This window comes from Ischnura elegans, chromosome 1 (genome assembly GCF_921293095.1).
Source record: "Ischnura elegans chromosome 1, ioIscEleg1.1, whole genome shotgun sequence".
Lineage (NCBI taxonomy): Eukaryota > Metazoa > Arthropoda > Insecta > Odonata > Coenagrionidae > Ischnura > Ischnura elegans.
In genome coordinates, this window is record NC_060246.1 from 113,652,297 (window position 1) to 113,661,758 (window position 9,462).

The window sequence follows — 9,462 nt, forward strand, 5'->3', positions numbered from 1 at the left end:
GGTGTTCACACAAAGTCCCAAATGGATCTATTATTTAAGAGTGAATTCTTCTTTATTTTGACATTAAATTAGATATGCCCATGGACTATGAAAATCTTACCGTAGAGCCTGACGAAATAAGATTTTCAATAATAGTTACTTGTGAAATTTGGTATCGTTGACACATCTGCCATTATTACTCTCGAATGCATCAAAATGCAAGCCAAAATTTACGTATAGTCCAGCCTCGGCTAATAAAACGTAACCGTCCCAGGAGCTTAAGTATTTTAAATATTATTTGGGATGAGCAAAAGTTTCAATCCCACTTCAGTAGATGTATCAATCTAATAAAAAATTTGGAAGTCCTGCCACATAACCAGCATTCACATTTGTATAAAGAACACGACATCTCTTAAATCACACCTCAGATCTTACTTAACATGCATGAAGTAATCACCACAAGGAATTTTGGCGGCAGGAAAGAAAAAAACACAGAAGTAAAATACAAATATTTTGTATTTCCATTCGTCAATCAAAATAATACCTACAATGTTCTCTTATTACGATGAACTAATTTGGTGAAACAAATACTGGTATTTTCTTTTGAAAAAAATCATTTAAAACAGCACTGGCAGAAGCCACAATAACTATCTTCAATAGTTTTTCACATGAATTTCCATTGTCACATGAACCACTTATAAAAAACAAATCCACCATAGTCCTATATGTCACTTCAACCACTATGACATTCTGTCTTCTAGATGACAGTTTCAAATGAAGTAATGGCACCCTCCTCCTATGACACTTCTAATTCAACACGAGTTATCTTCCCCATCTTCTCCCGCAAGGCCACAGGTTCTTTTCTGATGTCACTCGCTGAGAAGTGAAGATCACACGACTAAAATTAATAAATAAGAAAAAGTCATGAAAATTACTAAATTTCATTTCCAATTTTAGGCATTTCTGCATGCGAGATATCTAATGACTAGGCCAGTAAATATAGGAGATCATTATGTACCTTAAAGATTTTTTAAAATTTAAAACTAGAGCATAAGATAATTTCAGATGATGAAAGCCGGGCATAGAGAGAGAAAAACGCAAATTTTCATTCACGGTTGTTCAGACACATCAATAACATAGTATAGCATAGTATAGAAGCATACGTTTCTGACGCGACTTATGCATTTCTCATGATTAGATGCTATCCATGCAATTTATCGAGTAAATATCGTTGGTCTTACGGAATTATATATAAGCTGAAATTAATTTGAACCCAAGAACCCTAGAAATTGATGTGCTTTACCCCTAATATAAGTTACTACGCCAAAAATAAAAGACTGGTAGTTTCATGGAAAATACCAAAGCACATAAATTATCGCGTAGATAATTCACATTGCTTTTCAACTATGAGTAACAAAAGTATAGTTAAATAAGCACTGTTTTGCTGAGTTTCTAGACGCATAACACAGCAGAGGGCAAGATAATAAAGAATATTCGATGCTATAAACTTGGCAGCTGTATTATAATTCCCAAGAAACTCCTTCAACCTCACGTTTACTGAACGAAATAATACAAAAAATTCAGCTAAAATACAAGAATTTCCAATTGAAATGCCGCTTCTGTATTTAAATCACCACTTTTGGTACTGTCAACATCCCCAAGACACATCTACCTAGAAATTACATCCAAATAACTACAGCTAGAAAGAGTACATACCTTAATGTTTTCCGTCGAGGTGAAATTGTCTATTTTTATCCCCCATATACACTTCTTCTTCAGCTCAGGATCTTTTGGAAAGTTAAAAACTTGAACCTCGGGTCCACTCCTGTGAGTTTTCTTCGCATGCCGGCACTACACACGTGAAAGGAACTTTTTAACAAAAAGGCCTCACAAATACACGTTTATGAAGAAAGGTTTCTCGGGTTTTCCACCGGTTGATGTCGTCCATGTCTCCCGACGTTTCGATCTGCGACTTGCTGATCATCCTCAGGGGATCTTCCGAATGCCGTTGAACGGATCCCCTGAGGATGATCAGCAAGTCGCAGATCGAAACGTCGGGAGACATGGACGACATCAACCGGTGGAAAACCCGAGAAACCTTTCTGCAACTGATACGCCGGGAAAATCTAAGATCATACACACGTTTATGAAGTCCAGCGAATGAAATTCAATAATAAAGGAAACTTCACTACCCTCAGAAACTTCAATTTACACCAACTAACACCACAAAAGTCCCTAAAATGTGGTAAAACGTAACGTAAATACACTCGTAAACAAAGTGGTCTCCAACGGCAGCCGGAACAACACAGCACTTCTCGTGGTGACGTCAGAGTCTCAGCCGTCGCTTGTGACGGGGCCTTTTCTCTAGGTGGCTATGGCAGAGCCCCCCCAGCGAGCATAGCGAGTTATATACATATATTCGAAGAGATTAAAGTGGCTAATGAAAAAATAATTACACGCACGTTCAGTAAAACGATGTTTGACGAAACTTTTAGCTTTCCAATCCGAGTGACAATGATAGCGAAGGACCGAATAACCGGGTGGTAGATAAATTAGAGATATACATCGAAATTTGTACCGAGAATATATTTTTTTGAATTAAATTCAAACAATATATGAGAAATCAACGTTCTTTCCATAATAGGATGATGGTGGACACAAAAAATTCCGGGGAACTTCGTTCATTGTTGTATCAATAAGGAAACGCAGAGACGAATTCCTTTTCCTTACACAGCTAAAATTGAAATTTTTAAAATATGTTATCGTTTAATTAGAACACAGGTTTTCATGAAAATAGGAAAAACGGTAGGTTTTCTTAGTGGCACAATTTCATTAATTTACTACTTTGCTTGGGAATTTAATGCCCAGTTTCCCACCCATTTGATCTGTATATAATGCGTCACTTCATTGCATTTCCCTTTGAAAACTTATTGTGTGCGAACATAAGAAATTGTTGAATTATAATTTTAGGAAATTTCAACGCATGCTTTGTACCCTCTTTTCATCATCCTTAAGAATGTTTCGATTCCACCTTCGATTCCATCACATCTGAAAAACCCAAAACAAAGTTGATCCACCTCAATGCAGAAACATTTCCTTCAACAAGGCGCACACAGTAGCTTTATTTAATAAATTACCGAGTGGTACACATCGTTGACAGTTCAAAAATACGAGTGGTCACCATGAATTATCCCTATATTACTTGGGCTTTGTGCATCAGCTCCAAGAATATGACTCTGAGAATCTCACTAAAGTTTAGAAAGTTCTCCGTCGCGGATTCGCTCATTCTATTACATGAAAGAACCGAGGAAATTACTCCCGTCAAATCTTTCAATCGAACATCTCAAGAAGTACTACTCAGCTTCGCGGGCATTAAAAGGAACTAGCTCACTCCAAGAGCTAATAGGTTTTCAATCGCAGTGGAGTGGAAATGGGTAAAGCAAAAAGAGCTTATGTCCAAAACACGCAGCACTCAGTGACTTTCACAAAAGGAGTTCTAATAGTTTGAGATGACTAGGCAGTCTAATATTCTCGACCTCTAGAAAAAATATGCTTATCTGAACTGTATGAAGTGGTGCTTGATGTTTTTTATCAAATGTTTCAGTCTATATGGCGTAAAAAATAAGTTTTTGTAGCCTTTACAGACCTTAAAAATACGGATAAAATTGCAATTCAAAAGCGAGCCATTGGGCAGGTTTGGTCCTCATATTTCTATGATATACCCAACAGAAAAATCTCCCTCAGCATTGACCGAAATTTATTCAACTATGGAAATATTAGGCGTTGTTTCAGTTTCCCGATTGACTGTTATTCTGTAAATAGGAGCGATTGGTTTCATAGCTTTGTTTTCTCCGGGGATAATCCAGTCTAATAAATTAAATTTTCTTCTCACCTAAACTGATCCGCCAATATCTCTGCTTCTTGATTGGATTCATTTAAATCGGATAAACCCAATTTGTGAACTTCCTGGTCCTTAAATGCGATGGACGAGGAAAAATTTCTTATCAAATTGCGAATGCCACCAGAGGCTAGATGAAATCACAGTGAATCAAATTCCATGAAAAGCGGAAAATGCTAAATGAAACACTTTAGATTTCAGAAGAACTGATAAAATCCTGATAAAATAAAAAATTAAAATGAACTGACGAACCGAATTTGTTCATAGGTATTACCTGTCTTGAATAGCGAGAAAAAATAATAGGCGGAATGAGCTTTTTTCTTATTTGAACTAGGTGTGAAATCTATCTTGCGTAAAAAACCTTACGATTTAGATATACCGGCTCATGGTTTTTCCATTAGGATAATGGAGACAATAAAAAACATGATACATATTGGAGTGTTACAAGGCTGATAAAATGATTGTAAAGATAGAACTAATGGAAATCGATATATATCTGGATATTAGCACCAACGAGTAAATGCGCTATTTCTAGGAAATCTATTCAGAAATAGATACGGCAAAGTTAACATTTACACAAAGGAAATCACTGTGTTCCTTTCAACAGAAAATAGAAGGAATTACCTGCAAAACGTCGTATTTGGTTACGATATTATACATAGCGAGGGCACAGGCATTGCGAAAAACGGTAAACGAGCAGAGGCCTTTCAGCATGAGAAGGGTGTAAGGCGTTAAAAGGGTAATGAGACTTTAAGAAAATTTCAAGGAATGGGGAAAGGCAGGTGAATGGCTAAAATAGTGGCGTAGCCAGGATATTGAAATGGGGGTTTTATCGGAGATTTTGGGGCCCTTCCGGGATGTATGGAAAACACACCAGGACCTAAGGGGACCCGGGGAAAATTGTAGGATTTTTGATGTTGAAAACCTAATTTTTAGGAGTCAAAAACAGTAACTTTGCACGAGTAATTATTAAAATAAAGTATATTAAGTTTTTGGCGCAAATGTTAAAGGCCCCCCTTTAAATACCTTATTAAATTAAAGGCCTTATCATGACGAATAAGAAATTCCTTAGGACAGAGAAAGATTTCGAAATAATAACAAGAAACACGGAAATAATTACAGATGGCCTAAGATTAGGAGCATATGTCTTCATGTAAAAAATTAATTACACCATTAAATAATTATATTAATGAAAAATAATGCATTCGGGAGTAATTTCTTCATGACAAATATTTTAATGCTGTTCGAGCGAGAAGGTTTGAAATAGTATATATACTTTTTATTATAGTATTCCGACATATTATAGTATTTTATTATTATATTCCGACATTTTTTAACCATAACATGAAAAGCACATGTATTCAACAGTTATCAGATGTTCCTTCAGAAAGTACATTTTCAATATTATCATTGATTTTTCAGTAATGCTATCGTTGCTGTTTCCCGACCTTCATTAATTTTGCTTATACACATACAAATACGCATTTTTATATTCAGAAAATGGTGCACTCCTGACGCACACCACTTCGTTGATTTGAGGGAGAATTGAATGCAAACTACCGAAGTCATCTCTTACTCCTTAGAATCTTCATACTTCCCAGAAACAACCATGACTTTCATAATACATTACCCAGTGGTGTCATGGCAAAATTATCGGTGGCGGAACGCACCTTCCTAAACCTTTCTTAGAAGCATAGGCGGATTTAGGGGAAGGGCACGTGTGTACGTGACTTGCTTACTTCCTGGATCCACCCTTGCTTACAAGATAAATATTACTCTGTGTGTTTCAATCATTTCAGCAAATATAGAATAAACAAATAGAAAAAATGTGTTTATTTATGAACCTATATCAAACAATTTGAGGCATCAAAATTGATGAAAGGGTTATTTGACTATCATGTATTTTCTTAACCAGTGCCGGAACAGCGTTCCGGTACCATGACACCACTGAATTATTACCATAGTTATATTTCCATACAACTTATCTATTATAACAATGACGCCTAACCTACTCATATATGTATGATATATTCATTTCTTAAAAAAAGGTGAAGCGACATTACACTACATTCATCAAATAATAATTTTATATTATTCTGATCTTTGGATCCCTTAATTTTAAAATATAGTTTTTTTAGAATTAGAGTTCTCCTTCGATTATAGGATAAACATGCTCAAACAATTGAGAGACCTCTCTCCAAACATCACTGAGATACACTTCCAGTTTAATCAATTCAAAATTTGAAATACTCTGAATTGGCTCTATTCCCAAAAGTGCCCGAGGAAGGAGCGTCGATCTGGGTTGGGAAATTTAATATTTGACTGAAACACACTGAAAAATAATCCGAAGAAGTGAATCACTACATTTTGCCAAATTCCAATGTTTCCGGTTGGGAAAACAGGTGAATTGGACGTTTGCCGACGGCTGCCCAGTGAATTATGAGCCGCGACGCTTTCCGTGCCTGCGAAACATAAAAATGCTAAAAACAAGAGAATTCGTAATAGCTTAAATTTGTTCATGAAAGGAAACGGTACATTTTTAGTGTTTATTCATGCTTTTACAATCGAATATTTGCATTTATTTTTCTGCTGCTGGCATTGGAAAAATAAAACCTAAATGTCTGGGGAGTTTCTTATTAATTACATATATAAATAAGAATGAATGGCTAGAAATACGAGGTACAGAAAGCCTTCGAGCAGGTTAAAACATAAATAAAACCTCCAAGTATTTTCAACTACCTTACCAAATGTTTTATGAAAGAGATTAATGATGGTCATTTTGAATTGTTCATGATTTTCAATGTTAAAAGAGCTCACGAAAATTTTCAGGCTACTACTTTACGCTACACTCAATTGGAAGCGTCCAAAACTAACTGTAGCCACCACGTGCTTTCCATTACTCATGGAGCCCCGCGTTCATCCTGAATTGTTCGAAATTAAATCCAGGAATTTTTCCCTCTTTTTGAGAAAATTGATTTTAAAAATACGAATCAAAGGAAGCTCAAGAGCTTGAATGTTGATCGAATTTTGCTCGGTAAATTTTCCCCAAAAATCCTTCCAAATTTGGAATTAGTCATTCCGTTCACACGAGGATTAGATGATGCTTACCGAAATTGTCACAATGAAAACCTTTCACCTTTCAGGCTATTCCAAGGGCAATAAAAATCATATAGGTGAACTGATAAAAACACATCCGAGGATATAGATTGTAGGCTGGTAAAGAGTGTCCCCTACAAAGATGGCAGAAGTAACGACATTGAAATATAGGTGGAAATCGAGAATAAAATTTTTCAAAATTATTAGTAAATAAATATCAAATTTAAAAAAATTCTTTCAGGCAGAAAATGGAGAAAATTACTGACAGGAATTGGCAAATAAATCACGTTTTACAGTACGGTTATTTTGGCTAAAAAAAATTACGCTTGTTGAGACGCTTCTTGCTCTTTAGCATAGTTTCCTCTTTGATAAAGAAAAGAAACGTTACGTTTACTGATTGGTTGTTGAAAAACATCGTTTTATATACCTGCCCCAGCAGATGAATGGAGATATTGCTTTCGTCGCATTTCGTAATTCTACACCATTTAATGAATGGCCTAAAATCGACTCACCTGTTGTTCGATGCTATTTTATAGGGTATGCATAAATGCCTTCAAGAAACTAAGTTTCTGTAATTGGTGAATTATTATTAAAACCAAGGATAGGTATAGCGACGACAGCATGGAGCGATCTAACAATGAATGTTGCCCTTGTACGCCCTATGTACCACTTTGATTCTGAAACTGAATGCTTTTAATCACTCACGATTTCTGCTCTGACTTAACAAACTCGTTAAAGGACTTCCATATTTAATACAACCGTGTCGCTAAGATTGCTGATACGACCAGTAATTCCTTGTGTTTCATTAGGGTCACTTCAGCTCTCCGCCATTGAAAGCGGTCTTATTCAACGGTTAATTTCATTGATTCCAGTCTCCCAAAAACATTCAATTTGGACGAGTTAACCCATAGGCCCCAATCGACCGTTATTCTTCGTTCGACGCGAGATCGCTTTCAGAAAGCTTCGAACCTTTCCCGGCCTTGTCCAGCGGAATGTGTGTATCGCAGAGAGAGGGACCGGGGGAGAGAGGGATGCACGAACCGCGATTGTTCGCTCTGCACACGGGCCGCATTCCGATCGCGGTGCCTTGCCGACCCGAAGCTATTAGCGAACCATTGACGTTTAATACGCCAACACGCTCCCCTTTGATGCGACCCGCTATCGCACCGTTGACCTGCGGTGACCGTTGATCAGCGGATGCTCAAGATCTAAAGGTTGCCGTTGAGGGTGGTTGAAATGGTGGAATCGTCAACCAGTGCAAACGGGTGGGAACCAAAAATGTTGAATTTGCCGAGGCAAGCATGAACAAACCTGTTCCTTAAGCTGCGTTTACACTGAGTAACATGTTATATAAGTAAGCTACATATAGCATGATTTTACGAAAATGTTACCAATCCGTGTAACGTGTTACATGTAGCATTGTGTTATAGAACAAAAATTCGTGTTGTACAACAAGGTTTTGTCCATGATAAAAACACAAATGGTAATTTCCATGCTATTTAATTTAACACTCAGCGACCGACCATGGTTTCGACACTTGGTATCATTTTCAATATCAACACCTTGAAAATGACACAAAATGTTGAAACCATGGTCGGTGGTTGAGTGTTAAATTAAATAGTGTGGAAATTACCATTTGTTTTTTATATCGTGGTTATAGCAATATTCCACAAAATCAAGCCTGAAACGAATTTAAACAAGTTTTTGGTGTCCCGCTTCGCGTGAGAAACTAGAAACTTTCAGTATAACAGGAATTTCGTTTCATAACATAATGTCCCATGTAACATATTACACCGATTTATAACTTTTTCGTAAAACGTGTTAAATGTAACTTGTTTAAAAAATCACGTTACTCAGTGCAAACGCAGCTTTCGACCGATAGGATCGAATATGCCCGAAGCACCCAAATAGATGTTGAATTGGGTGGGGAGAGCGTTTTTCAAACATTGTTTTTTAATCAGACATATTGTCTTTTTTTCGTATTCGATTCAACGTGATACAAGTCCCGTGGTAAAAGTAGTGAAGTTTAATTGAAGTATACCGTGAAAACTTTACGTATTCGCCCGTAATGCAAAACTTTGGTAAATTCTGAAGAGATACAATCATTCGCCTTGACCGGGATGTGACGTGACTACTCAATTTTAAATTCCACTCCGATCATCGGAAGCGGCACAAATGGCAGCCATTTTGGCGATTGATCTTTTATGCTTCAGGAGTGCTTCAGGTTAACTTGCCTCATATATTTCGTGTCACTAAATACGGATTGTACGTCAATATTATACAATATGAGAGTTAGCTTGGGCAGCATCATATCCAGGGACTGAGCAAAACGTGATAATTTATCCCAGACAGAAATCGCAATTTCAATTATGCATTCGATGTATGACGTACAAATAGAGTCTCGACGGGAAAATCAGCCTTTTATTTAAGACACTCTCTTGAAAACAAAAACTTCCAAAATTGCACTATAAGTAGAATCGCACGGCTTG

General features: G+C 36.7%; 1 long non-coding RNA gene across 1 annotated transcript; it reads right to left on the bottom strand.

The window, feature by feature from the left end:
* Window positions 1-477: 477 nt before the first annotated feature.
* On the bottom strand, window positions 478-1,868 carry LOC124153476. The gene is made up of 2 exons (XR_006863665.1): window positions 1,696-1,868; window positions 478-877 (listed from the first exon to the last, which is right to left on the bottom strand). It is a non-coding gene; the product is annotated as an uncharacterized LOC124153476 (long non-coding RNA).
* Between the last annotated feature and the right edge of the window lie 7,594 nt (window positions 1,869-9,462).